This window comes from Cottoperca gobio, chromosome 12 (assembly GCF_900634415.1).
Source record: "Cottoperca gobio chromosome 12, fCotGob3.1, whole genome shotgun sequence".
Lineage (NCBI taxonomy): Eukaryota > Metazoa > Chordata > Actinopteri > Perciformes > Bovichtidae > Cottoperca > Cottoperca gobio.
Window position 1 is genome coordinate 7,882,947 of NC_041366.1, and position 23,963 is coordinate 7,906,909.

The 23,963-nt window shown below is 40.7% G+C and overlaps 1 protein-coding gene across 3 annotated transcripts in view; it reads right to left on the reverse strand.

The window, feature by feature from the left end:
• The window catches only part of cntfr (ciliary neurotrophic factor receptor), a 222,564-nt gene that overhangs the window by 177,074 nt on the left and 21,527 nt on the right, over positions 1-23,963 (reverse strand). For all 3 annotated transcript variants that reach the window (XM_029445313.1, XM_029445312.1, XM_029445315.1), the window contains exon 2: positions 686-726. The gene's annotated coding sequence lies outside the window, so the exon portion shown is untranslated. The remainder of the gene's footprint in view (positions 1-685; positions 727-23,963) is intronic.

Here is a 23,963-nt window from a genome sequence, read left to right on the forward strand (position 1 = left end):
ATGTCGCTGGCATTTCTGGACAGAGGAATTCTATCTGCCTCCACGGAGTCCTTTCAACGCCCGCCGCCACACACACACACACACACACACACACACACACACACACACACACACATCCTACTGCTGACACGCGCATGTCACTACAGCAACTAGATATAGCCAAAGACATATTGCTGACAGACGCAGAGACCACCATAATGGCAGGCCAGAGGTTTGGAACAGCTGCTGAGGTCGCTTGTTGAAGTATAACATGTGAATTTTCCAACAACAATCTTTGAAATCAAACACATCGACTAAAAGCAGTTCATTGGGAATCTTCGCGCTTCTTCACATATGCCAAACAGATTTATAGTAATGCTGAGGCTCCTCGCACATGTGGCTCCCATTGTTGATTTGATCTCATACAGAGTGCTCAGTACTGAATACATCATCTTCAAAGTGGTTCACGTGATGGTAGAACACATTTACACGAGGATGCCGATTCACTGCTTATATGATTGAGCAGGGATACGAGAAATTAAATGAGTTTCACGCACCTCCGGCTTGTGAAACTTACTCAGCACAAAATAACAAAAGCAGCAGATGAAGCCTAAATGCAACTTGATAGAAATTCAAAAGAAAAAAACAAATGAGTAGCAATGTGTTCCAAGTGGATAAAAGACATTACAGTTTCTCATCAACTTACTTTGGACAGGACGAAACGTCAGCACGATCCTCCTCTTCACCCTGTCAAAAGAAACAAAACAGAGTTAGTCAAGGCATCAACAGAAAATGTGCAGGAAAAGGATTTGTGTAAGTCATTCTGATCTGGGAACAGAATCAGCAGTCAGTCATCAGCTCATCTGTGTTGATAGAGAATCTTAGAAACCCCCATTCCAATAGAAATACTGTAAAGAGATCTTCTCGTGAAGTTCTCCCCATACCAGCTTCTCCAGGCTATCAATCTCCCAGCGATATTCCTTCAATTATCTCTAATCAGGAAAGTCGAAATCTAAACATATGCACCCCATAGGCAGTGCAGCCTTATCTTCTCCGTGCATTCGTTTCTCCCCTTCCTCCAAAGCTGCGTCTTTCCATCTGGTTTCCATTCTCCCCACCTGCCCATCAGTGTGCAGGCAGGTGAGCCTATTACATGCTTCTCACACCGTCTACTACACACACACACAAATAAATGGCTCTACTTCACGGTAACTTAGCGTGCCACGCACATCAGCCAAATCTGCTGTGCTGAAAAAACGGCTGTTACCACAGCTGCGTCACGCTGCTGATGAAGTGGTCTGGTGTCGCACGTAAAAGCTGCAAAGAACTTCACAATAGTGGAGAATAGAAGAGAACGGGTACAAGTGAATAACATAGGTTGGGCTCTGAAATTGGACTGTTCAATACGCAGTGTCCAGTGTAATTGAGTTAACCTTTACAATGAGTTGATGACTTCAAATGCACCTGGAGAACCAGCGTGATGCTCTATACAGCAGTAGTAATATATCTGTGGTCAGTCAGTCAGTTATTACAACAAAAACATAAATATACTGCAGTTAACATTCCCAAAGCTTAAGTTCAGACAAGATGATATCTTCTTAACGGACTCAAACTGTTGTTTAGTGTAACTTATGATTCTGTTTTTTTAACATAGAGAAAGACATTTGACAAATTTATTTTGAAGAGAAAATGATTTGCTGGCCGTTTAAAGTTTCCGGTTGAGAGGCAACGAGATAACGATTATGTGCTCTGGGCTTAAAGTGATGATCAGCAGACAACTTTGCCTGCATTAACTACAGCAAGACTTTTATCAATAGTTTTCAGAAAGCGTATAAATAGTTGACCTTTATATACACACACACATGTTGGAGCCTTACTGTGTAAACCCCGTTATAATCGCAGCAATCCGTTGCTTAGAAATCCTGCTTTGGCCGAGATTCCCTTGTGAACTTGCTTGAACTACATAGAAAAGTAAAAATAGTTTTCGGATATCATATCTCCTAACAATTACTACCACAGATAAATCTGATCTCAGTTTCACAGTTACAGATTTAGCTTGTTTTCTATTTTGTAGCTTTTTTCTTATTTTTTTATAGAATCAAGGCAGCCCCTCAGTTTCTCTAGAGGCATCAGTGGCTGAAAGGCTATTTATTTCCAAAAATCCCTGCCTGCTTGGCTGGAGGACAGAGAGAGAGAGAGAGAGAGAGAGAGAGAGAAAGAGGAAGAGGAAGAAAAGAGAAAAGAAAAGCTGAAGGTGGAGAGATGTGCTGATGCTGCCGTGCAGCAACATTGCAGAACGTGCTATCATGTGAAACATCAGTTGTTGGACAGCTCTCGCTCTCCCTGTTCTTGTTTGTTCCTTCTCTATCTGCCTCTCTTCTTGTCTCCCTTAATCTTTGCTCTTTTTTGTCTCTTCGGTTTACTTTCTCTGCGCCTCTCTCCACACACATGCACACACACACACACACACACACACACACACACACACACACGTGCGCGCACACACACACACGCCATTTCTCTTGTTTTCTCTTTCTTCCAGACTTTGACACCAGCTGTACTTTCCCAAATACAGCACTTCTTGAGCTCTCTAGATGACACGATGGGATTTCACACCAGCTAAGAACACACAAACACTATAGACACTAAACAAAAAAAAAGAAGAACCCAAAACAAAAGCGAGCGAATCAGCAAAAACAAATCCCATCAGCCTGTGTGCAGTTCCAGATAAGGAGCTTGCCAGTATTAGTAGGCCAGGCAAAAAATTATTTACGTGGGGAGTGAAAGAAAGAGAGACCATAAAGTGAATAAGAGGAGAGCGCTAATTATACAGCAGCTACTACAGAGAGAAGGATTCAATTAAATGAGATGTGAACGCGAACAGTGAGAGAAGAGATAACCACACACACTCAGCATGTGTCTTTTTAAACACCTGATAACGGCAGATCACCCCGAACCCGTAGCCGGCAAACTCCAAAATCCATATTTATCACTCATTTTAATAACAATATTCAATCATAACACTATAAACAGCCCAGCATGGGTTCACTTCAGTGAACAGTCGATCCTGGTAAAAAAAAAACAACGTATAAAGTAATGGCTGTGCATCCTGATTCAGGGGAGGCGCAGCTAAAACAAGAGAAGCTTAAACATGGAAACATTGGAGTCAGGATTACAAATTCATTGCCAAAGCCAGTGAAGTGTAACATTTTCTTGGAGCCCAGTAAGGTTGTTTCTGTCGACGTTCCTTCAGAGTTTGCTCGGGCGATATGACGAGATTATCGCTCAACACGATATTGGCTTGCCACGATAACAGAACAATATTCAGTCATACAACGCCTGTATTGAATTTCTTGCTATATTTCAGTCTTTTTTTTCTTCTTCTCTTGCTTTCTCTAGGCTTCACCTAGCGTTGCCCACACTTAAGACTTAATCTTGTGAGCCTGCTTTACTTTTAGGGCTTACATACATACAAAAAAAAAAGTAGAGATAAGGAGACAAGTGTAAAATAACATGACGCAAGTGTATTTCATTGTAGGGCGACGGGTTTGCTCAGCCCCTCCTTGCCTGGGTTTTGCAAAATATGCGCCTTCAGTCCATAGATATTTATATCCCCTCTTCAGCTTTTTATTTTATGGACAGTCATTTTGTATGTTGTTGTTTTTCTTAAAGCAATTTCGTCAGTAGGAGGATTTCAATTTAAGAGACTCAAAACGTTGTCCAAATGATTTACATGTTTGGCTGAATTGTTAAACTACGTCATGCCATCTTTGACTCAGAGCCCTCATTTCCACCTTTTTCATCCTGGACCAACTTATGCTGAAACAAAAACAACCTAAAGAGCCAGTCATTTGAAATGCAAAACAAGAAAAGCTGTTAATGTGTCCTTTTGTCCACCGTTGGATTACTCTGGTAACTGGATTACTACGCTCCGATTACTCCGACACTAAATGCTAATCACGCTATGCTTTATTAGCCTATATCCAACTGTTTTTGCACATTAAGCTTGCTCCATAAGTAACAGACGTGGCAGTTTTCCGTAGCCATGCTTAATGCACTTTACAAACAGATGTGTTAGCGGCATTGTGATTTCTTTGCAGGGATGAAGGATTTACAGCAAAAGGATTCATTCACCGCAGCCAACAGCCAAAATCTGGGATTGCATTTTTTTTAATTTGTCTGTTTCTGTTAGTCCGTCACTTCAGCACCAATTCACTTTCAAAGATAATGTCTGTTTTCTTTTGCTTTCACTTTCCTATAACATGATATATATATAGCACATCGTATCTTCCTTACATTTGAGGTACAACCTTTATTTTTGGTCTGACAGAATTGTTTCCGTACAGAAATATACCTGCAATGTGATTTGTTTCTCAAACATTTACATTTAGCTTCTTACTTGCCCTTCTAACTTGTACACTTGGTGTATACAAACCAAAAATAAAAAGACAGAAAATTAAAAAGGTTACCCTTAGCAGAGTTACCGCTATAAATCAATGGGCTAAAAGGAGTCCTAGGAGCCACTGAACTGCACATTGCACAAAATCCAATGAGAATCCAGCACAGAGTCCCCCACAGAGTCTGCTCTGTTTCCCTGCCTGTACTGTTAAAGCAGGGGATATTATTAGCAAGCAAGGGGATCAGGTTGAGAAGATGAAGGCTAAAAGAGCATGGAGACACAGATAATTTAACTAACGGCATAGTGAGGGGTGAACCCACTGACAGCAGGTTGACCCGATTAGTTTACCAGCAGAGAACAAACAATAAAATGAATAAACTACATTGCATCCCAGCACAGCATGAATCTAATGGAAGCGAGGAAGTCCTAAATGAATAATTGACGATTTATTATTTTAACTTAAAAGAAAAGTGCAGTTTTGTCTGCATATCTCATTTCTGTCTAATTAGATGAAAGAGAATAGTGTGGCGTGATGAGGACAAAGCAGAGAGACGCTAAGAAGGAGCAGGGAGGAAAATGTTGGCAAACATGAAAGACATAAGTGGCAACGCTTCAATAAAGTAGCTGCTTTGGCTAAAGATAGTAAAAATACAGTGTATCATCGGTCCCATCCTCGCCACTATTGGTTGTTCAAGTGGAACCAGCATCTGTAGAGTAACAACAGCAGCTGAAGATGCTCACAGCAGATCTCCAGTTTAAGATGAATAAATACAAATATAATGAAATGGAGAGAGAGAAAAATGACGCAAGGAAATGTAACAGTGAGATCAAAACACATGAGGATTAGATGTTAGTACATCAGAGGTTAAGAGAGCATACTGGAGTTCAGACGATAAGCCTCATAATCTGCTTCATAACTGCCATCTGACATCACTGCAGCAGATGCTTTATCTTGGATCCTGTTCTCTGTTTATTATAATGTGCTGGGTGGGGGTCTCTGTCATCCTCTAATGCAATGCAAACACAGAGGACAAATAGACAATAGACAGAGACGCTTTAGTACGGCCATATTTCACACCATGAAGAGGGGCAGAGCATGAGAAAAGTGCTCAGCTATGCACAATCATGAACACAGAAAGGAATAGATAAGACAGGAGAGAGAAGCGTGTAAAAGTGTGTGTGTGTGTGTGTGTGTGTGTGTCTATGTGCGAGTGTGTGCTGCTAGTATGCAGCCAGAAAATCAGATTGTAAACAGCTTTTAAAAGTGACACTACTTAGTTTTTGTATGCAATAAAAAGGACCATAAAGTGATATATATATATATAATGTGTTGATTTTGTTTGAGGCCACATGTGCCCTGGCTTCCAGTGTTACAACCTGTGCAATGACGGACCTGCCTCTTATTACCTCGTCAAAGCGGGAATGAGCTGGCTGAGAGGTAACATGAAACATGTTCATGCGTTTACAAAATCTGCACAGGCAGTTGGTATAGGATAGTTATTCTGGAGGACACACAGAAATATGATGATTTAAAAACAACAAACATACAGTTTTAAATGGATTTGCCAGAGGAATTGACAGTCGTGGTTCGATCATGCATACCCTGCAAGTCTTGAATGCAAAATACAGTCATTTCCAAACAGCCCATTATCTAACAAGTTAACACAGACACTGAATTACATTTTAACGAGGCTTTGCAATCTTTCCCTAAACCAACTGTATAAATAATGGCATGTTATGTATAACCTTGTTTAGTGTGTGTGTGTGTGTGTGAGTATGTGACAGAATTGTGAAAGCCTCATTACAGGGCAGGGGTGGCGTAAAGGGAAAAGAAGAAATATTTCTGGCTTCCTTAATTTCGGTCTCGTCTGGTTACCTGTGTCCTCAAGTGGCATCCCTTCAGCAAAAGAGAGACCCCAGGCGTTGACTTACCTATATAGGTGGGGTAATTGGTTAGAACCAACTCATCAGGATTCAAAGAGGAGCTCAAGACTTAATCCCTAGCTTAATGTTTGTTATTCAGCAAGATTTAATACACGGCAAAGTTATATTTAAGATTAAAATGAGAAACTGTCTACGGCAAATGTCTATTTTTATCTTTATTTTGTTATTAATTGAGGTATTGTATGTTCTTCATCAGCCAGTTTTGTGTTATTTTCTGGCCCAATCTGTTTCAATGTTTCCCTTTTTTGGTTTCTTTGCATCAGTCGGTGACGTGTCGTCACTGTTGCTCAGTTTCTGCTGTGGCTACCTTAGGTTTATAGATTAATTTTACAGATCCTGTCCAGAATGACCCTCGAGGAGGGGGGGTGGGGGCAGGGTGATCACGTATCAGTGCGCGATGACTCTATATTCTATATATATGAAAGTAAGTCAAAGATGTCACCATGAGCCGCCAGTATTTGATCGCCAGGAGGAAAAATGTGTTGAGAAAAATCTGCCTGAGTAAAGCAAAACTTAAAATATGCCAACCAAACTTCATCCCCAAATCTGAAAGAGTTCATTTAATGTCAGATGATTCGACAGATGAGAAGTAACAAGGAAGCTGCCGTTTCTTGTTGCTTGGAAATATTCATTGTATACTTAAGCAATAGCTCACGACAGGCCGTGGTATATGGTCATTATATCACAGTTAAGGGGCGTGGTTCGTTAATAATTTTATTATTAAATAATGATGTTTAAAATAAAATAGTCCCTCCGTTGCCTTCTGCACAAAACATAGTGCGAGGTGGTTGCTATGCAACAACACTAACAGCTAGCGAACATATTAGCTCTGCATGTCGTCTTTTAGGGGCTTTTTTCTCTGGACATAGGCACTGATCGATCCACTCCTCCAGAGTGAAGCTTTGTACGTTTGTTTCTTAACGGATGTAATTTAACAGCTGTAACGGTTGTAGCTATTTCTCAGACGCGGAGGGATACTGACTTGTTGTGAAAAGTAACTATAATTCTACCCGTGATATACGCTCACTATACCACGGCTAAGAACCAATCAGATTGCTTGATTTGACATGTCCGTTTTATACATTTCATTTTACCCTGCAACACCATGTTTCTGTCAGAATCCTGAACCATGCGGAGATAAAATATACTATACTCTTATACACTTTTTCTCAGACATTTAAATGAATCATATTATTGACTGGTATTGAGAACTATTTGTTCTCATATGTGATGATTATATGGAACCTTTTTTTTGCAATGGACTGCTATATTCTGATGAGGGATTTCCATTAGCCACTTTTTTGTGACAACAATGTGGCAAGTCTGAAAGCTTTTTTTCTTGCAGAAAATATCGAAAGAAATAAATTCCTTTTAAAAGCCAATAGAGAGAAACACAGAATAACAAACAGAGAAATAATAATAGACCCTTAAGCCAGAGAGAAGGACAAAGAGTGAGAGTGAAAGCCCAGAGGGATGCTCAGGAGATACTCACTCCTCTCATCATTGCATGCGTCCAACTCTGCACCGCGAGATGTAAATGCAGCGAAAGCAGAGGGGAGGAAAGAATGGAGAGGGAAAGAATGGAGGCAGAGAAAAAGAGAATATGTAGATAGTGTTCTCTCCTCTGGCAGACTGACAACTGTCTGATTTGGTTTGAGATGGGAATGCAAGGGCAGCAGGAGGAAAGGGAGGAGTGATAGAAGGTGAAATGAATTGAAAGGCTTTATTTAATAGTTAAAAGAGGCAGGGTAGCTGACAGTTTGACAAAGATGGTCATATTTGGTGGGAAGTGAAGATAGAGAAGGGAGAGGTACTGGGAGAGCGCCGAAGGGCTAAATGTGGTTTTGTCTTGAGAGTGAGAGATGAAACACGGTGGGAGACTGAGACCCTTGGACGAAGACGGTTGGGCTTGAAATGGAAGTTAATGGTAAGAAATGAGAAAGGGAGTTCACACTGCCAGCGATTTACAGAAGAAATCGGAAATTTAAAAATAACTAAACGCCATAAACCGGGGCTGAAAAGTTGAAGAACTATTTTATATTAAACTTACCAGTAACAAAAAAATGAAAAATGAATGAAAAAGCTAAAAACCTGGCAAAAAAAAGGAAAGACAATGAGAAAGGTAGTTTTGAAATGCAAGCCAACACATTTCACTTTGCTCATTGTAGTCTGGCAAGTAGCCAGACATTTGCTTGGGTCAGGGGTATCGGTAATGAGCCTATAAATGCAGGTGATTAGATCAGCCTTAATGTCCATTGTGAATTGGGCTGTGGTCCAATAGTCAAAACAATTACGCCTTATGTCTTTTCCTAACCTTTTTTCTTTGACCTCGATGGAGAACTCCGTGGGGTAACGGAAAGATGTGAAGGAGAATTCTTGAGCGCTGAGAGAATCCAACTGCCCTAAAACAAGGCTGCAGAATTTTGCGGTGGTGGAAGTTATTGATGTTGCTGCCGTAAGGAATTGTTGGACGACATTATCTCCTTTCTTTGGTAAAAGGATGGTTCAGTGTACACTATGCTCGATGAGATACGAAAGAAAAGCATTGAAATACCTTTCCTTCGCATTTAAAAAATTCAACCAGCTCTTATCATGGCTGCCACTTAAGATACTTCTGCGTCATTCCACTCAATTAGGAAGCTTCCTGAGGAAAAACCTTTCAACCGCAGCTTTAGTCTCCTTTGCTAAGTCATCAAAACGATCCCTTCTTGTATCTGATTCTAGGATAATGCGGCACTGGCTGGGTTGTTCGTAGGTTTTGCTTCTTGTTTTCAATTTGTAAAAACATGGCGATTTGTTATTGAGGTGACACAAATGCCCTGTTGCATCAATACAATTTTAAAACTAGGATGCACAGTTCAAGAACTTGCTCTTAAAAGTTGGCAGTTGAGAGACATAAATCAACACCAAATATGGCGCCGCTTGGTGTCGTCACCATCTAAACCACTGCCAACAGCTCACCGATTGGCTCAGATTTCAGCCGTCTGCCTCAGGGGATCGTCAGTGAATCATTTTTGAGACCATCTCCTTCCAAAGACTGAGCTCATATGATTTAAGGTGGTCTTACAAGGCTAAGGGGAAGGACTGAGGGTGAGCTTGGCAGGCTAAAGAGTGACCGATAAAATAACTGGCAGGATGATAAAAGAAGAAGGCTGTCATCTCCACTATGCTGTGAATAAATAACTGGATGAAGGTGTGGTTAGAAAGGATTAGAAAGAGGAATAGAGGAAGTGGGAACGACATTGAGAATTAGTGAGGTGGTCTGGCAACGTCAAAGTGAATTGTCACCCACTGTGGACTATGTGGGACTGAGAGAGAGGTCAGCGATAAGACGAAAACAAGAAATGGAGATAAGAAAAGATGTGTCAGATGTGGGCTAAGAGGGAATGAGCAGGATAGCAAATGCTTTCAAAGTTGGCAAAAGATGGGAGAGATTGATGGCAAGGCCAGTGGATGAATACCAAGAAAGATCTAAAGAGCAAGAAAGGAGAAAATGGGAGGGATGAAGGGAGGAAAGAGGAGCAAAACTGGGCCTAAAATGGGCTTAACTGCCTATCAAAAGGCGAGAGGGAGCAAATCGGGGGATAGAGATAGAGAGGAGGGAGGGCAGAGACGGAGAGACAGGGAAATGGTGTGAAATTGACATGAAAATGAGGAGATGCTTGGGGACAAGCCAGCGGGCTGTGACACCTGAGGTTTGTGAGGTTTTAGGGTAGAGTTGGCTCAGCACGATAAGATAACTGCCACCTTATCTGTGGCCGTCAGACTGCTAACACACACACACACACACACACACACACACACACGCAAACTGACAAATCAACACACATGGCGGCCACACACACACAGTTTATTTTGGTCAGGGGAAAGCAGACATGGACAAAACACTACTAGAGATTGGCAGACAGGTGTTTGTGGCTGTGATTGGAACTCATTTAAATGTCTGTGTATGTGGTTTTTGCTCATATTTGTGTATACTGTATATGTGACATGGGAAGTAACTTTAATCGAAACAGAGCTAGAATCCAGGAAGTTAAAACCAAAATATGTTGTGTTTGTGTGTTACAAGATGTGTCTTTATCTTTAAATAAGTATAAAGGTGTCATGATGTCCTGTCAATCAATCAAGTTGTTTGTTTGGTACCTGTTGCAAAGATTTAACCGTGTAGTTAGTCACCCACTGTCTCTCACCATGGATTGTATGTAATCAATTTTTCAATAGAGGGAGGCAGGCAGGGCTGTAGTGGGGAGCAGAAGTATATACTTTGACATTGTGGGATAAAACTGGATGAAAAGAAGTTGGGAAATGAAAGGGACATGAGGCAGAGAAAAAGAGCGAGAACATTATGACAGAATCAAAGATATGACAAAAGGCTGGTGACAGATCATTTTGTATTGTATGACAAAATTGATTAATTACATACTGTATTTAGAAAAAGGATGGACATAAAAAAAGAAATGTAGCAACTTAGAGTTCTGAGAGCAGATTTAGCCAACTTTGCTGTCAGAACACAATCAACAAATACTGTACCCCCAAAGGGGATCAGTGTCGTTTAGACCACTATTATAACCCAAATTAACATCATGATCCACCATCATTAATTTGGCAGGGAGTCAGGGACAGAGATTGCATTTTTATACCCCGGTTGCTTTGACATGAAGGCTGTGAGAGCCAATCTAACGATTCAACGGTCATCTCTCCAGCCATAAATGTTAATTAACAGCCTCAGCTGCTGGACATTCATTTCCTGCTATAGCCGAAAGGGAGGGCTCATAAAAAATAGGGTGCATGTGGGTGTGTCACATGCGTGTGAGAGAATATGACTGCGTACGTGTGTGGATGTGAGAGTGAGTGAGTGTGTGTGCAGCTTCATGTGTGACAACGTGTGAACGTCCAAGGACGCGCGGTGATAAAAACTGTCCCAAAGGCTCCTCTGTCCTTTTCTAATAAGCAGTCAGCACAAACCATAACTAGCTAGTCACAGTATGACAACATAATAAAGCTATACAGGGTCAAAGTCAGGTATAAGTCACACCATAGCAACATATTAGGAGGTGGACAGCGCACACACTAAGTCAGGAGAAAGGTACATTGTGACACCACAAAGAGCAGTAGAGGACGCCCGGATAGTAAAAAAGACTCTATGGAATCACATAGCAGCTCCATGCGGCCATTGTAAGATATAGGCCTCGCTATGACACTGTAATGCTATACATGACCACAGGAAGCCAAGGCATTGTGAAGTCACAATACACGGTAAAGAATAAAAAAAGCTCAAGGGAATTGTAGTCATCCTGCATAATCACAACACAGCTGTGTGAGTGGATAATTCAACAAATCAAAATCAGAAATGCTTTGTTCGTCCCACAGCGGGGAAATGTACAGTGTTACAACAGCAAGGGGACTGTGCAGATGAAAATAAGTAGGCTAACATATTTAATTCAGGAGGCAAACACACGGGTAATAAAATACAAATACGTAAACAACCATGGTAAAAAATAAGTAAATAGCATAAAGATGGTTTCACAATTGAGCTGTTTAAAAAAGGTAAAAGTGACACTGAAGTTATAGTGATAGTCCATTGACAGAAAGTGAATCAATGAGACAATTTGATAATAGTGTCATTTAGTTATGAAGCCAAAATATTAAATGTTCCCTTGGTTACAGTGCTTACATTACATTACATTTTTTATAGTCAGAAAAATTTTCTAAACTATTGCTATAATTATTAAATCGATTAATCGCAAAAGAATTATGAAAATTTTAATCAACAATGAAAATAATTGTTGCAGTCTTACCTAGAAATATTTATTTTTATTTTGCAAGACTTTGTAACATGTCCGTGTTGCATATTCATTCTCATATTGCGTATCAGTTTTATTTCAGTCTCCATCTGGCTAATGGCAGAATTATCATTTCACAAGGAGCCAAAGCGGCCCACAACTGGCTCCACGTTGTAACGCAGAAAAATGAAAGCATTATTTTTAATGGTTGTACTGCTCGTGTTACCACCTGCTAGGGTCATTTTTATTTGGCTGTAGTCTCACTAATCCTGTTGTTTTAAAACTCAAGTGTTATTCGGTGAAGCTGGCTAATTAATGGCGATGGAAACCAAACAATGATCCGTGCCAGTGTTCGCTCTGGCCGTGGAAAACAGACCTAATGGAGACGAGCCATAACTCTTGGTTTCAATCTCACTGTCGACGCCTCCCATCCTCCTCTCCCTTCTCCCCCGATGCGTCACCTATCAATCCATTTATCCATCCTGCCGCTACTCTCTCTCTCTCTCTCTCCCCCCCTCACCTCTTATCTATCTTAATGTATTGTAGGACACCACTATTTCAGACCAGTGTAGTATTCTGACCATGAAGATGTTTCACAGGCTACCCCCCACCCCCACCTCACCCTTCTCCCCCTCCTCCTCTTCAAGCCCCCTTTCACCAAACAGATAGGAGAAAAGCCCCCATGTTGGAGTCACGGTTCAGTGGTTTCCAATTATGTGTTCACTGTAGGAGCCTGGACAGAATATTTCATATAGACTAGATGGAGAGATACGAGACAGGTGGGAATGAAGGGGTGAGGGAATTATTCATTTATTGGTCTATATTGTCCAGGAATTACATTCGACGACAGTAAGACAGTAGAGTATTATGTTGAGCTGTGGAATGTAAACTATATTTTATTGTGAAAATCTTGAACAATACTTCTGTATCTTCAGAATTTACAAACATTTTCATTTTAAAAAGACAGGGTACCATGTAACCAGCATGTACTTTGTGGGGGGGATGTCTACTTTTCAGTGTATGAGTATTCTTTTGTCACAAAACAAATCTAAAATGACATATTTACATTGTTCACAAAACATATGTTTTCCATTCAGTTATTCCTGTCCATGATTTTACCTGAGGTAACCGTTTGACTTTGAGGTTGGATGTATGACTAACCCGTACGCTTTCAAAGAGGCCTTTAATGTTATGCACTGCTCATAAATATTTTCCTGCTTATGCAAACATCTCCTTTCTAGCGTGGCTCAAGTCCCACATGGAAACAAACTCACAGAGCACACATATTCCCGGTGTTAGCTTAATGCTAGCTGGAACTAATAGTGTACGGGTGCGTTCAGTTTCAATCCTCTAAAACCTTGCTTTGTGTTCAGACTGAAAACACCTTTGAAGGCCCAATAACACGACAGCTTGGTGGCTGGTGAGCCTGCATTTACATTTACAGTCTCATAACTGTCTGCAAACCCTTCCTCTTTGGTGGAACCCAACGACAGAGAAGGCTTTATGAAAAGTGGATGGTGCAACACAGATAATACACTACGATAGCTTCATCTCTGGCTTTCTGTTCCCTCAAAAAGGTCAGCAGTGTCAAGGCAGTGGCACGAATTGGCAAGTCAACGTTGACCTAAATTGCGCACACAGCCTTGCCCAAAGCCTAACCCACAGCTTTCTCACCACACAAAGTAAGGTTCAATGTCGCCAGACTTTGCCTTTTGGTAATTATACGATAATTAGGAGGACTTCTCGACCTTGACAGGATAGTCAAATGTGCAACACGCATACGCCCTCAGGAAGACGTGCACAGTGGCTCTTCTCAGGGCTCTTAAAATGACTGGTGTCATTAAAGTTGGTGTGTGCTTGCCAGCTGTAATATTTCCTGTGGTCATTAGACCATCTGGTGGCCTGACTCCTGTCATATCTGTCTCTCTCTCTTCTATCTCTGCCTGTCTGCCTCTCTATTTCTCTGCATATTTGTCTCCGTTTCTCCCTCTTTACCTTTCTCCGTACGTCTCTTTGTGTCCCTTTCATATACACTGTTTTATCGATGCCATACCGTCTTCTTTTTTCATTCACTCTCATCCTCTTGCAGTCCCTCACAGTCAGTTGCCCCTGGCTACTTCATCCATCTCTCCGTAATGGAAACCCATTGATGTATGCAGCCATTTTGGTGCTCCAATACGTTAATTGGAGAGATCTGGAGCCTCGTTTATGGAGGGGTCATCATCCCTTAAATTAAAGCTTCATCACTGCTGTAATTACAGCAGCGAATGTAACAAAACACAAATGGGTTTCATCCAAATACTCTGCATTTCACAAAGGCTGCTAAGATGCCCTTACATTTAAATCTTTTTTTTATCTGGTCCATCTGTCTTTGTAAATTAGGCTGGAGGAAAGAAAAATGTCTAAAAAGTCTAATTGCTTCTGCTTTTCAGACTTTAGAAACATGTGCAAGTGTTATGATGCACATGGCAGCTTTGAGTTTGCTTGTAAATTGTCAGATTGAAGTTTACTTTACAATGCAATCAGAAACAAATACATCATCATTTAATATATGTAACAAAGTGGTTAGCAAATAGGGGAAATATAAATAAAGTAAGAACCGAAGAATAGCAGAATTAACATTCTCCTCATGACTCTACTGACAACTATTTGCCTGATGAAGTGACTTCTGTTACATATGCATTTGCCTTAGAGCTACAGCAAGCCATCCCAATAACGGTGCATGTAATGATGCCATCAATTTAATCATCCCAGGTAGATGTAGTAATGGGATCCAGTCCCGTTTAATGGGCAGTTCTGTGATTAACTGAGGTCTAAATTCACTCGTGTGAAAACTCCTATGGATAGACAAATCAGCCAATATTGAAGTGCAGTCCATGCACAATGCAAAACGTACGAATATACACACAATCGCACAGACATAGCCTGTACTAGCTCCCTCTCCATGCATGTCATGTCTTTGTTGACCTCTCAATACGTTTCATTCTCATCCAGTAACTTGTAATCCAGTCTGTGCATGCAATGTAAAAGCTCAATTTGCCAAACGCCATTTGTACAAGCAACAATACACATATTCCTTGTAAAACCCCAATGGAAAGGTTCATTTTACTATGTTTTTACAGTTAAAACATACTTTTTATACTTACATAGAGCTAAATGCGGCATATGAGCAGTGGGTACAATGTAACAAGCCTGCCTGGCTCGTCATTAAAAAGAAAAGTCTTTCTCTCCATTTCGATTCATATTCTTTGAATCTGCTCTTTTCTGCAGAAAATACCAAAAAATACCTCCCTTAATGGCTCCATCTCCATCTTTCTCTGCTAACCTGTCTACCTGCGTCCCACCGCATGCGTGAAGCCAAAAAAACGTTTCCCTAAGTTTTATCCTGCTGAGCTGATGTCTGCTTGCCTCCTCCGCTCCTTAAATTTTTAATGACTTGAATATCTTTGAAGTGCACGTGTAGCAATGTAATAATCTACACAATTCCACATAGCATATCCTTTCCTTTGTATAATTATTATATTATATAATATATATATATTATATTATATTTTATTATTGTAAAATAATGTGTTAGATGAATAATTTCTTTGATGCGAGGTCTTTGTCACATTATATTTTTTTCCTCCAGGGTTACAGCATGATCTGTTTTTATCTGTCTGCTAAACCTTATAGCCCATTCAGCTGTGATAAATCTTTTAAAAGAAATGAAGCTTTTAGTGTAGTCAATTTGCTTCCAAGTTGGAATTTGCCCACTTTCAATTTCTATATATCGCATCATAATCAATCCCAAGAGCCGTTAGGACTACTTTTACTGTGTGAAAAGTGGACTACGCTAAGTCAAAAGAGCCAAAAATAACTATAATAAAACAGTGTTCCAAGAGAGAGTGCTTCCACAGTTGAGACACTTCACTATCGCAGTTCTTCTCCAAGGAGACAGCCGATTGCTCACTTTCTCAACTATAGTAATGTCGATCCAAAAAAGAAAAAAAAAATAGATTGCTCCATTACCATAGAAAGACCCTATATGTGTGAGTGTTTGCAACACTAGCATCGACAGGGAGGGCAATTTGTTCAGACTGTGGGCAGGAAAATTGTTCTTCCCTTTTTGCTTTAAACATTTCTATAGAAGAGAAAAGGAGCGTAATCTCCATCCACAGTCCATTCACCACTGAGACAGCAGCCAGGACCGTGTCTGTCCACTTGTGTCAGGTCTAAAAGGTAGTCGAAACAGAAAGTATTGATAAGGCAACAAGCAGTAGATGTGCTTCGTCTTCATCAAAAAGCTGACCTAAGCACCATTTTTTTTGTTGTTGTGGCGAATATGCAACATTGTATTTTTTCATTGCAGTGCACAGTCAATCTTAACAGCCAAGCAACCACAAAAGGCCGTGTATGCTGTAGTATAATGGGTTATGGAACACAAGAGACATTTCTGCTCAATAATCATAATCGATGGGTTTGTGATGACACACTTGTTTTTTTTTAAATTGAATAATCCAGGAGAAAGTCAACTGAGGATAAAGGCTTCTGTTTGGCAGCATCCTATAGCGTGTTGACGGGTTTCAATGCATTGACACAAGGGAACTCCACTGGGGACAGTCAGGGCTAACTGCCTTACAGCCACCTCTGTGGTAAGAGAGCGAGGATGTACGATTATGAGAATGGCCGTCCCATTCAAACGAAGGCTAATAGAAATATGTTTAACCTTTATCCGAACTCAGATCGTTTATGTCGCAATTGAATATTTCCTGTGTGACGCCTTGTGTTAATTTAAGGTTTAATTCTGAATCAGAAGCATCACCAACATGTCAGCCCTTCATAACAAGGGAAAACAAAGAAAAGGAATACAGCTTTAATTTGATCTTAATGACGTTTTATGTGCTAAACTGTGTTTTGAATGGATTTCATAAAAAGGACATGAGGGGCTGGTGTAATTCTTCACTTAGTGTGGATACAATAATACTACATATCAACATTACATTGGTTTTCAAATGACGTAAGCTCAATGCTACTGACATGGTGACTCAATGTTCTCAATATTTACAGAATCATCTCACACTAAAAGAGACACATCCTCTGCCAGTGGCGACATATTTACAGCAGCCTACATTCATATTTAGGGTACTCCACATTTGTGCCTTGCAACACGAGAAGAGTACCCAGCCCTCTATTCCTAGAAGAAGACGGTCTGGACTCTCCATAATAAAACTGTCAGTGCCTCGTGGCAGGGAGTGCACTGCTTTTAAAAGGGAATTAAAGAAGCTGATTTCATTCGCCATGATTGATGGCAGCCTCTCACACACCCACTGATAATGTATTCCTCCTAAGCGCACTGTAGACATATTTCCAGATGTGCTACAGGTGTGTCGTGCTCCTTAAATAATGAAAACAGTTGCCTAAATCTCACATGCAGGCCTTGCTTTTGTCTAATGAGGATAAGATTATAGCTGGGAGTGAAGAGAAACATGAGAGTATATGAGAGTACAGTCCATTATATCCTTGAAAATCCATTTTTAAACCAACTTTACATTTTTGCAGCATAGCACTGGAAGCTCCAAAACTGTACAGACACGCAACTGTCCCAATCCGTGTTAATTTGGGCACGCCGAAAGCAGGTTTCAAGTACTGGCATTTGCAATTAAAATGAGAAAGACTTATAGCGGTTTCCTCGACGGCTAAATCACCACAAGTTGGGTTTTCTACCTCGAGAAGCCGTGACGCTAAATCCAGTTTAAGAAGTTCATACTACACAAACGATTCTGAGTCAGAGCTCCACAACATGTTGGGGTACAATGTAAGCACATTCTGTCTGTGCTGCTGCAGGCGGGGACTACAGAGCCTGCCGTTTGTTTCCAAGTTAATATGTGTGCTGTATTATGGGAATTGTATTCCTAATGGGAGTGTCACAGCCCCGTGAGAATCCCTTACGCCTGTCTTTTCAACATAAAGCTTTCTAAAAAGTCTCTTGCTGAAAAACGATTGGAAGAGTTAAGTCAAGCAAAGCCCCGAGCGCAAAGTGGGAATCATTGTCAGAAAAAAATGTGTGTTTTTATTCCAATAATAATAATAATCCTCCCTGACTGAGGTTATCTGTAGTGTGAGTGTGTGTGTGTGTGTGTGTGTACACGTACATTATATTTAAACAACGCTATCGTGTACTGTACATCAAAAAGAAATAGCTGAAGCCTTGGGTGCATTAGCAGTTTAATATAAACAATGTCAACCAAGTGAAAACATATTGTGCTTAACATTTCACTTTTCTAATTTTTTTTAATGCAATTTCAACCCATTTTTCATTTTTCTATTCTGTTTTGCCATTGCTCTTTGCACAAATGACCTAAAACATAGCAGTGCTGGTACAAAACTGGCTTGTCTGAATAGTGAGGCTAATTAAGTCATGTGTTGTGACCAGGGATATTGTTCCACTCGTAACACATTTCAAGGAAATTTACATTTTTGTCAGATGAGGGACGATGTGGTGGCAATTTAGCCATAAGCTTCACTTGCAGCCATATATCAGTGAAATTAAGTCACAGCTACAGCCACTCATGAACTCTGACTCAGCAAAATTCAGTGATGTGTTCATATAGTTATATATACACTTTCATATTCAGACTGCAGCACTGAAGATTTGGGATTATTTCAAACTAATTAACAACCCTGCAGCCAGTCAGGATGGAGAGCACGCTGAGGCCAGAGTGGATATTGTTCTCTGTGAATGTGGTAGTAATGCAAGGAGGTGCAGTCATGTACAAATCTGCATCATCAAAGTATATGATGTATACACATACACAACAATCAACTGTTTTCAAATGTGAATTAGATCAATTAGAGAGTGAGCATGTGTAATAGAAGACAGCTGGGTTCTCATTCTCAATATTTCAAATGTTAAGTGGAATCATTTGAGACCAAAATCCACCATGTAACCATAGCTTTACACACACACACACACACACACACACACACACACACACACACACACACACACACACACACACACACACACACACACACACACACACACACACACACACACACAGTGTAACTACCATCTTAAAAAGAGGCTTTCCGGTCTTGACAACTCAATTTTCTGATTATTATAACATAATCGTGGCAGTTAATAGGCATTCTCATATTTCATTTAGGTTTTTATGAGAAAAAAATGCTAGTTTGAGGCCATATTACTTCTAAGTAGGCAATTAAAACCAATTGCTTCTAGTAATGGAGAAATATTGCCGCTTATGATAAGTACCATATGGACTTTTTTTTTCTCTACATTTTGGTCTTTTGGAGCTACCAGTCAATGGATTTAAGCCAAAGTGGAGGGTCATGACTATACCACAGACACACACATTTAAATAGAAATACCAGTGTGATACACTCATACCAACGAAGAGAGCCATGCATTCTATACAACACACACACACTCACGGAAGTACGCACACACACACACACACACACACACACACACACACAGATGTAAACGCACACCCACACATGCACACGTTCACACGCAACCCGTCAAGTCGAGCATAACTGAAGGGCTTCAATATGGATTTTACACTTGAGCTAAACCTCCTTAACTTTCCTCAACAATATGGACGCCTCTAGCCATGTCAGTCCCCACTGCCACTACAAACATTAATTTAGTATTCACAGACAACGCTCTCCCTCTGGTTTAAAAGCTCATTTTTAGCACATTGTTTAATGGCGGAAGGTCTGGAGAATATTTTAATGTCATTATGTGGTATTGTGTATCTGCTTTAATGGATTTAGACAGGATATTTCCAACCCACAATGTTGAAAAGTATAGACTGAGAGTCGACTGATCTTTTGTTTGTCGGAACATTTTCCTTATCTTATTTTAACAGTAGTAGCACAAAACTTGACTCTGCGTAATAGAAAAAAAGCAAACTACACAAAATGGGTCTTATATATACTTAAAGGACTCAATAAAAAAAAAGAGTCTAAATTGAGATACTGTAGCAGGACTACATCACAAACTGGTTCCAGCTCTCCATACAGACAATGAAGAGGCCATTACATTTCAAATAAAGCCAGACAGAATTCCTACTTCTTTGAAAACTCCATAAACATGACACTAAATCTTCTCAAACCAGGAGATTAAACATTGTTGGCTTATATGTTGCTCCGTCTTTCACTCGCTCTCTCTGTCTTTTTACCCGCTCACATAAAAAACGCACAAGCAACTCGATACTTCCCAGACTCCGAGAGACAGAATATGTCAGACCATATAATGTCCGTGACCAATAATGCATCAGGAATGTGTTGTGAGGAAATCGAGGAATTTGTCATGGGGAGGGAAAACTGAACGTGTGGCAGGAAATTGACCGACTGTTCAACATGCCTGCACAGTGAAATCCAATCCACTTCTTACACACACGCGCACACACACACACACACACACACACACACACACACACACACACACACACACGCTGTCAGACGTATGCAATGTCTCGATGCCATATGTTCGTTTAACACAACACTTGTCCTCCTAATGATGAATTTACTATGAATTTTCAATTATCGTGTACAGCTCTCAGTCAGTTGATGGTGTCGCAGCCAGAGTTTAAAATCACAATAAAAAAAAGAAAAAAAAACAGTGTTACAGCTAGCCAACATGCTGAACTCTTTCACACATACACAGACTGAGGCGTGTCATTAACAAAAATTTGGGGTGGATTAAATTCTGGTTACGCCCGTCAGCGATGTCACTGCAGGTGGCTGTTGAGAGCGATCACAGAGCCACAGATGGAGAATGTAAAAGGTTGCATCTAGAGGGAGAGGTGGCAGAAGGCTAGTATGACTGCTGCCTCTGGGCTCTCTGCTGATGGGTCCATTGGTTTTCAAATGCGGCTTCGCCAGAAAAACATAATGAACACAGCAGTGGCAGAAATCACCGGAAGGTTGTTGGGATACAATTCTGCATTTAGTTTGTAGAGACATTTGTGAAAACGTGGTTAAAATGGAGGTATTGCATAACTGTTTGTCGGGCGCTAATTTCCTCAAACTTAGAGCATTAAAAGCTCATTTGACTTATTAAAAATAAAAAGGATAAAATGCTCTGCTGGGGGGGGGGGGGGGGGGGAAGCAGAGGAAATGCAATCAATGAAAAAAGCAGTAGGGGTTTTATAAAAAAAAAAAAAAGTCTCACTTCAAAATAAGCAACAACACGATGGTACACTGATAAAGCTGCAACCAATTACAGAAATGAAATGACAATTGGAACAAGACGGCAGGAAATGGTAGGATGATAGCACTGGCCATGAAATGACAAGGGAAATAAAAATACGTATCCCTAATGAGTGGGATCGCAGAGAAACAGATGGTGTGTTCAGCTGGTGTTTGGACCGGGGTTTTTATCCACCAGGCATCAATTTGTTGGCCGAAGAACTGTGGCGCTTCATGCAGCCAGTTTACATGCTCTGTCCACTTTTGTTTTTGCCAGGGTTGCTTCCATATTGACAATATTGCTGGAGGACATTGATGTTAGGAAACCTGCTCCTCCAAGGTGACCTTTAAAAAAAGGTCATATTTTTTGGACGCTATGAAATCATTCCAATTTGCTAATAGTGAAGCTGTATTTGATTTAAGCTTTGAAGGTTAATTAAAGGCTACTATCACACATGTACAAATCAGGTTAAAACACTTGCAACAACTTACAGATTGAACAGACATTGGCCCCACTAGGGTTGGGCGACATGTTAAAAATGTCCAACCGGCCACTGTCAGCCCAACATGCGGCGATGAGTGAAGTGAAGTGTGTGTGTGTGTGTGTGTGTGTGTGTGTGTGTGTGTGTGTGTGTGTGTGTGTGTGTTGAGAAAAGACAGAGAGTGTGGCTTGTACGTCTAACCAAAGTAGTCTTTCCACGGTTCCAACTATCACCAACTCTGTTTGAAATAAAGCATTAATTCCACAAGTTAGATGTGAACATTTTACTCGGACTCTCTCTCTGTCCAATAAGCAGCGCATCTCACTCACTTTTTGGAGGCAGACCATTCATTTAGCAAAATACAATTACAAAAACCAGCCCAAAAAAAACCAAGCAATGGCCGACGTATTTGTCCAATCGCCCAACCCTAGGCCACGCACCATATGTACCAAACATGGTGGATGCAATTTAAAACATCAAGATAAAGACATGCATACACACACACACACACACACACACACACACACACACAACACCGATGGAAGCTGAAGTCATTTAAAGCATGTGAGGATATTTTACTTTTCAATCCTTACCGATATGGGACTATTTTGAACCCTTCCACAAAGTCAAAGATAAGTCAGTGTTCTCACACACACACACACACGATCGTGTAACAGTGAAGATGACACAATTGTGTCACTGCGACCCCCCTGGTATTCACTTCTCTACAAGTACCATATGTGACGAAGTGCATGTGCTTACCAATTATTGCAAACTGAGGATGTATAGGGTTATTTATTTATGTTGGCGCTGTATTTAGTTCATGCCTGTGCATGCATTTGTGTTTGCGTGTGTGATACAGTGTGTGTGTTTGTTAGACTGTGTGCGTTTGATATGTCTCCTTAGCCACAGGTGCAGAGAGATGCTGACACTGCTTCCAGAGAGATGCAGTGCAAGAGAATGAGTTTATTTATCGGTCTTTGTCTAGTTCTCACACGCACACAAAACACAGACACACACACAGAAACTCAGACTGACAAACAAAAATGCCACATAGCTGACACACACTCCAACAGAGACCAACATGCCCGTAAACAGACAAATAAACATGCCTGCACACACACACAATCACTCACACACACACACACACACACACACACACATCTGGGAGGAGTATGGGACCTTAGGCACCTTGCCAAGGTAAACAGGAAATTGCCAGCACTGACATTTTTTGGTGTGGAGCGAGGCTTCTCAAGGTGACAGCTTTCACTGGGTGTTTGTGGGAGATGTGGATTGGTGCTGCTTAACAATCAACACGCTGTCTGTGTGTGAGTGTTTGTCCGTGAGGTGGAACGAGCATGTGTGACAGCTCTGCATGTGTTTATGCGAGTGTTGGTGGTTGTGCTAGACAGAGTAGAACATTGTCTTTTGATTGCATCTGTTGACATATGCCGTTTCATGCACGGTTTTCGGCGAAAACTGTGCCGTTGCTAAAAAGGGACGACGGGTGAAACACAGAAGTTTGTTCAAGACAAAGACCCAAATTGTTCTTCCCTCCAAAACGTCATGTCTTCAATGACTTCAAAAAGAAAAGTGTGGCAGCATCGAAAGTCTGTAAATCAAGATTTGCAGAAACTGATTTGTACGAGCTAAACAAGCTTCAACATTCAAGCAAGGACAGAATTATGAACACAATTGATGCGTCGAAGATGCAAAACAAAGGTCTCTAAATTTGAGAGAGCAGTAAGGCTTCGCCCACTAACTTTAAAGCTGTACGTTCTCTGTTTTGTAGACTCTTGCATCTAAACTGAAAGTGGAGTAAAAATCCATTTCATTTGACCTTAAGGTATTATCCTGTGAGACTCATGTTACCTCTCAAATATGACCCTGTGCGCGTCTTTATGGGGAAAGTTATCCAAGACATCTCAAGTGCTCCGAATCTGGAGGAAATGTAAACTCTTGTGAATGTGTTCCTGCTCGCTCTCACATCTTGATCTGCAGACTGATTATAGCTCAATTCTGTTTTGTGCTCGTTCAGTAGTTTGGTCATTAAAACTTCCACACGGTAATAATGTGCATTTCTCTGTAAGTGTATGTGGGTGTTTTCCACTCTCTCCACCACACAATGCCAGTTTATAGAAGATAACTTAATCTCATGTTGTGTCTGTTGATTTCTTT